A 7,664-nucleotide genomic window follows, 5' to 3' on the forward strand; every position below is an offset into this window, starting at 1 on the left:
AGTGGTGAGAGGAATGAATCTTGCGTGTTCATAGTTTCCTGATGGTTGTAGCAATTATTATAAGGACCACAAGGGCCATTCCAGCCATAACTATGGTCTGTATAACAAGTAGCAGGGCCAGACCAACGCCCCAGGCATTCGTAGCCTACAGCATCACTACCAACAAGGCTGGGACTTAAAGGAAACAATGACAAAGTCTATAGCATCAGGAAAAGCTGTTAAGATGCCGAATTATTAAAAAATGAGGGAAACAAACATGAAAACAGTGAATTTAGATTTTTCTGGAATGAAATTAGATAAATGGTCTCAGTAGCCAAGTGAAGTTTTTTCCACATTAGTAGTACCACTTAGGATTATTCAATCTATAAAATAAGAACAAATTACATACAATGATGTATGTCATTGGAGAACAAATTATTCTTTTTTAAATTAAATTTATTAGGGTGAAGTTTGTTAATAATGCCGAAACCGGTTTGGCTCAGTGGATAGAGTGTCGGCCTGCGGACTGAAAGGTCCCAGGTTCGATTCCGGTCAAGGGCATGTACTTTGGTTGCGGGCACATCCCCAGTGGGAGATGTGCAGGAGGCAGCTGATCGATGTTTCTCTCTCATCAATGTTTCTAACTCTCTAGCTCTCTCCCTTCCTCTCTGTAAAAAATCAATAAAAAATATTTTTAAAAAAGATCCAATAGGTTATAAGTGTATATTTCTTTGATACATAATCTGTATATTGTATTGGGTTCCCAACAACCACAGTCAAATCATCTTCTGTCCCCATGTATTTGGGCCCCTTGATCCTTTAGTACTCGCCTACCCCCTTCCCTTTGGAAACAACCATGCTGTTGTTTGTGTCTAAAGAAATCCCTGTTGCCCACTAAATAAGCTGGAATTTCAAGTATTTCTGAGTAAGGTTGGAAAAACTGTAAAGGTAAGAATAAAGACACAGGGAAAAACTGTTTATATAACAGAGCAGAAAGCTTAATAAAGTAGTTACTTAAATTGTATAGAGAAGTTGCAACAAACAAATGGAAATTCCAGGAAATAAATAAAAAAGCAAGTTCTACAACGACATGCTAACTAAAGAATAACAAGTTAAGGCTCCAAGACTTTGATCCCTGCAATCATGGATACTTCCTCATCCCTAGGACAACTGGACCTTTTATGCCTGTCATCCCAACAAATTGTTTCAGGGCCCCTTTTATGTCTTTGTTCCTAAGACTGTAGATGAAGGGGTTCAGCATGGGTGTGACCACAGTGTACATCACTGAGGCTGCTGCACTTGAGTGTGAGCTTTGGGCAGCAGCAGAGCTGAGATACACTCCTAGGCTTGTTCCATAAAATAAGGAGACAACTGAGAGGTGAGACGCACAGGTAAAAAATGCCTTATACTTCCCCTCAGCTGTTGGGATTCCTCGCATAGAGGTTACTATCTTAGAGTAAGAGTAAATGATACAAACCAAGGGACCACCACCCATCAGCCCAATCCCAAAACACACCACCATCTTATTAAGAAAGGTGTCAGAACAGGCAAGTTGGACCATCTGATTGAGTTCACAGAAAAAGTGAGGAACTTCCAAGCATGTACAAAAGGATAGTCGCAACACCATTAAACTTTGTAACATGCAATACAGGGCACTCATCATCCAGGACACCAGAACCAGCAGTCCACAGAGCCGGGGGTTCATGATGACTGTGTAGTGCAGGGGGTGGCAGATGGCCACATACCTGTCATAGCCATCACAGTCAGGATAAAGTCGTCCGTCACTGCAAAGAGTATGAAAAAATACATCTGGGTGATGCAGCCTGCATAGGTTATGACTCTGCTCTGTGTCTGGATGTTCCACAGCATCTTTGGGACGGTGGTGGAGGTGACACAGATGTCTACCAAGGACAGGTTGGAGAGGAAGAAGTACATGGGCGTGTGGAGGTGGGAGTCAGAGCTGACGGCCAGGATGATGAGCAGATTTCCCAACACAGTGATCAGGTACATGGAGAGGAAAAGCCCAAATATGAGGGGCTGCAGTTCTGGTTCATCTGATAATCCCAGGAGAATAAATTCTGAAACTGAGGTATCATTGCCTTGTACCATGTGGTGGAGGTGATGACTAAGAACTAAAAAGAAATGATATGATTAATTTTCACACAAAACAGCCTTAGTAAAAGTTGAAATGCTACCATTTATACTTTGTCATCAATAATCAATATAGTCCTAGCCAGTTTGGCTCAGTGGTGATCTCTCAGTGGATAGAGCCTGTGGACCAAAGGGTTCTGGGATCCATTCCTGTCAAGGGCATGTACCTTGGTTTCAGGCTTCTCCCTAGCCCGGGCCCTGGTTGGGGCATAGGCAGGAGGCAACTATTTAATGCATTTCTCACATAGATGTTTCTCTCTGTCTTCCGCTCTCTCTTTCGCTCTCCCTAAAAACAATGGAAAAATATTCTTGGGTGAGGATTAACAAACAAAAGAAAAAGCAAAAATTTAATCAATATGCTTTTTTTTAATATTGGTCATCATAATGGATCTATCCTGACATCTCCGATTAGGAGGTTTTGTCCCACTTAGACCTTTTCCCCAGGAGAAAAATTAGGTGTAAAAAAGAGTGAGTGAGGGTGCTATTTTTTTTTTTACTGGGAGTTCAGGAAGACCAGCAAACAAGGTGACTTTTGAACAAAGACCTCAAGGAAGACAGAGAGAAAGACACAAAGATATCTGGGGAAGTGTGGAAGTGTGTGCCCAAGCAAAGACCCTGAGAATGGCATAGTCTCAGATATTTAAGGCTCCAAAAGGAGCCAGTGCCCAGAGGGGAGTGAGCAAGAGGGATGAGAGAAGAGGTCAGAGAAAGTTGAGGAATGAGGTGGCCTCTTTGCTGTTGCTCAAACTTTAAGACACAAGGAAGCCCTCCATTACTTGTTGTTCCCTTCAATGTATCTATTTTGTTTCCAAAAACATCCTTTCAGTTGAAAGGACCCTTCAATTTCATTTGTTTCCTCACATTCTGGCACCTTTATTTCAAGGGTCACATTTAGAGTGTATGGGCTCAGGTACTGCTACCCTTCAACTGTTCAGGCCCCCCAAAATACAGAAGCACAAAACAACCAATACACACACACACAACAGACCCTCACAGTGTACTCTGACCTGCTAGGGACTTATTACTACAAGGCTCTACTTACTCCAGCCACAAAAATTAGGAAAGAACTGATCCAAGGAAGATGTCAACATCAGATTATCTTTACCCTGAAGAATGTGAAAATAGTATCAAATTCAGTTGGTAAGTCTCCCATGAACATGTAGACTAGAGTTCTGTACTCAGATGACCATTTGGAGTCCTTTATATAACAAAACATAAAATGCACTTCAAAATAGAGAGAAGAAAGATGTAGACATGTATGAGAAAAAAATATATATCTAAATGCTCAGGTGGTTCTTGAGAGTTTGTGATGAGGAGTAAGCTTCCTTGGTTCTGGCAGCATTCAAACTCCAGTTATTATGTCCCCATTATGTCCAGAATAATTAATAAAGCAGCAAAAACAATGAATTCTCATGAGAAAGGAATGATGTCTTACAATGTGAAGATGCCTTACTGATTTAACATCCCACTAGAAAAGTGAGCAAAGGGAATAAATGCACGATTTACAACAGAAATGTACAACATATAAAATAGCAGTAGATATTTAATGATGAAATGATTAAAGGCATTCTAAATGATATCAAATGCAAAACTGTTGGAATCAGAAAACTGGTTTTAAATCTCAGATCTACCATATATTAGTTGTTTGTCCATGGAGAGCCAACTAAACCATTCTAGATTTTAACATACTCACTTAAATAATGAAATAGCCTTTGTCTGGAAGTTTGACAAATTTAGTTAATATATAATTAAAAGCTTAGCATAGTTCCTTCCTGTTAATAAATGAGTGGTTATTACTGGTCATGAGCTGAGGCCTAATTTTTTCTTCAGCCCCTCCAATGTCTCTGTTGCTTCTCCACCTCTAGGTAATAAAATAATTATAAAGTTCATTAGCATACTCTTTTTGCATATTAAATACAATTCTCATGTGAGTACCCAACACGAGAGAAAGTATTGTGACTTATATGTCTCAACGTTTGTCTCAAGAAGTGTTGCAAAGTAATATTTACTTCCCGTGGTCTGGGTATTTCTAATAAAAGCAGGGCATGCTAAAATGCATTCCAATTTAAACAATGAAAAAAAATGCCCTCAATTCACCGGACAGGCCTTCAAACTTAATTCTCTTTTTACAGCTCCTCTTAATTGCAACACTCAGATATCTTCCAATTTTACAGGAATCACTTTGAACCCCACGTTCCCTATTAGTTCTCATCCAATTGAATTGTAACAATGATCCTTGTATTTCTGAATCCAAAAGACGCTTCTTTTTTAACATATTAAAATAAATGCATTATAAATCAAAGAGCCTACCTACCAAACAAACATGACAATTTTTTGGCTTGATTCTAGATTGGTTTGCCTCTCTGGTGACCTCAGGTAAAAGTTCCCCATGTCCAATATCACTGAACATCGTGTGAAGTACCTAATGGGCCTTCTGACTCACCTGGGTGGGGTTTCTAAGAAAGAGGTTTCTGTGTGCAAATCTGAATTCTGGATGGTTGATGGTGGAGACTGAAGCTCTGTTCCAAGACAAAACAACAGGAAAGAGGGAAGCATCAGTTCCTGAGCCAGACATAGGAATCCAAAAGCAACACCCATGTCCTGTCCAGCTCAAGAACAGCCACCCTGAGGGACTACAGTAGAGGAGATATATACAGCTCCCCGTGTCTGCTCATTAGGCACTGTTTCCATTGTTACTCCCTCCTCTGAGCACATTACTTCCCTGAGAGACACAGAGGAAATTACTCCTGCTATTTCTCCTCCCAAGAGGCCAAATTAGAAGTCAAGTGAATTCAGTTTTTATTACTCCTTCTCTGTAAACTCACCAGCTTTCCAGAGTTTTTTGTTTGTTTTCTTTTTTCTTTTATTGCTCCGTGCTGAGTAGAAAGAAGGTTAATATTGTAACTGCATTCTCCACTTTTTAAAATTACTCTGGGGTTTCCAAAATTTAATATTTAAAATTTTAAAAGTTTTTTAGAAAATCAAAATTAATTTTTAATGTATATAGCTTAACAAGACAGGGATGCCCACTCTCACCACTCCTGTTCAACATAGTACTGGAAGTACTAGCCATGGCAATCAGACAAGAAGAAGAAATAAAAGGCATCCAAATTGGAAAAGAAGAAGTAAAACTGTCTTTATTCTAAGATGACATGATACTGTACATAGAAAACCCTAAAGAGTCCATCAAAAAATTATTAGACTTAATAAATGAATTTGGCAATGTAGCAGGATACAAAATTAATGCCAAGAAATCTATGGCATTTCTATACACCAATAATGAACTTACAGAAAGAGAGACTAAAAAAGCAATCCCATTTACCATCACACCAAAAAAATTAAGATACCTAGGAATAAACTTAACTAAGGAGGTAAAAGACCTATACGCAGAAAACTACAGGACACTGAAGAAGGAGATAGAGGAAGACATAAACAGATGGAAGAACATACTGTGTTCATGGATTGGTAGAATCAACATCATCAAGATGTCCATACTACCCAAAGCAATCTATAGATTCAATGCACTCCCCATTAAAATACCAACGGCATATTTCACAGACCTAGAAAAAACTTTCCAAAAATCCATCTGGAATAAAAAAAAAGACCCTGAATAGCTGCAGCAATCCTGAGAAAGAAGAACAAAGTATTGGTATTGGGATCTCAATACCAGATATCAAGCTGTATTACAAAGCCACTGTTCTCAAAACAGCCTGGTACTGGCACAAGAACAGACATATAGATCAAGGGAATAGAATAGAGAACCCAGAAATTGACCCAAACCACTATCCTCAATTAATATTCGACAAAGGAGGCATGAACATACAATGGAGTCAAGACAGCCTCTTCAATAAATGATGTTGGGAAAATTGAACAGATACATGCAAAAAAATGAAACTAGACCACCAATTTACACAGCCATACACAAAAATAAACTACAAATGGATAAAGGACTTAAACAAAGACAGGAAACGACAAAAATACTAGAGGAATCCACAGGCAGCAAAATATCAGACATATGCCGAAGCAATTTCTTCACTGATACTGCTCCTAGGGCAATGGAAACTAAAGAGAAAATAAACAAATGGGACTACATCAAAATAAAAAGCTTTTGCACAGCCCTAACCGGTTTGGCTCAGTGGATAGAGCATCGGCCTGCGGACTGAAGGGTCCCAGGTTCGATTCCGGTTAAGGGCATGTACCTTGGTTGCGGGCACATCCCCAGTGGGAGGTGTGCAGGAGGCAGCTGGTCGATGTTTCTCTCTCATCGATGTTTCTAACTCTCTATCCCTCTCCCTTCCTCTCTGTACAAAATCAATAAAATATATTTTTAAGAAAAAAAAAAAAGCTTTTGCACAGCAAAGGAAACCATCAACAAAACAACAAGAAAGCCCACTGCATGGAAGAACATATTTGCCAATGGTATCACCGATAAGGGTTTAATCTCCAACATTTACAGGGAACTCATACAACTTAACAAAAGGAAGATAAACAACCCAATCAAAAAATGGGCAATGGACCTAAATAGATACTTTTCAAAAGAAGACAGAAGAAAGGCCAAAATACATATGAAAACATGTTCAAAGTCACTAATCATCGGAGAGATGCAAATCAAAACGACAATAGGGCACCATCTCACCCCTGTCAGAATGCCTATCATCAACAAATCAACAAACGACAAGTGCTGGAGAGGATGTGGAGAAAAAGGAACCCTTCTGCACTGCTGGTGGGAATGCAGACTGGTGCAGCCACTGTGGAGAACAGTATAGAGTTTCCTCAAAAGACTAAAAATGAAACTCCCATTTGACCCAGTGATCCCACTTCTAGGAATATATCCCAAGAAACTAGAAACACAAATTAGAAAGGATATATGCACCCCTTTGTCCATAGCAGCACAATTCACCATAACTAGGATTTGGAAACAGCCTAAGTGTCCATCAGTAGATTAGTGGATTAAAAAACTGTGGTACATCTACACAATGTAATACCATGCTAGAGTAAAAAAGAAGGAATTTTTACCATTTGCAACAGCATGGATGGAACTGGAGAGCATTATGCTAAGTGAAATAAGCCAGTCAGAGAAAGATAAATACCACATGATCTCACTCATTTATGGAATATAATGAACAACATAAACTGATGAACAAAAACAGATCCAGGGACAGAGAAGCATTGATCAGATCGTCAAACCTCAGAGGGAAGGTAAGGGAGAGCGGGGGTAAGGGGGAGAGATCAACCAAAGGACTTATATGCAATCATATAGGGCTAACCAATGGACACAGACAACAGGGGGGGTGAAGGCATGAATTGGGGGTGTAGGGGGTAACGTGGGGATAAGGACACATATGTAATAACTTAATCAATAAAAAATTAAAAATTAAAAATAAAAATGTAAAAATAAAATAAAATTACTCTGGGGTCTCCAAAATTTCATAATTACAATTTTAAAAGTTTTTTTTAGAAAATCAGAATTAATTTTTAATGTACATAGCTTATAATGTATATATCGTACAATGTTTTCCCCCAGCATTATTGAT

General features: G+C 39.0%; 1 pseudogene; it reads right to left on the reverse strand.

Moving 5' to 3' along the window:
* Nucleotides 1-1,120: 1,120 nt before the first annotated feature.
* Nucleotides 1,121-2,088, reverse strand: LOC111824315 (annotated as a pseudogene).
* Between the last annotated feature and the right edge of the window lie 5,576 nt (nt 2,089-7,664).

This window comes from Myotis lucifugus, unplaced genomic scaffold (genome assembly GCF_000147115.1).
Source record: "Myotis lucifugus unplaced genomic scaffold, Myoluc2.0 scaffold_1164, whole genome shotgun sequence".
Classification (NCBI taxonomy): domain Eukaryota; kingdom Metazoa; phylum Chordata; class Mammalia; order Chiroptera; family Vespertilionidae; genus Myotis; species Myotis lucifugus.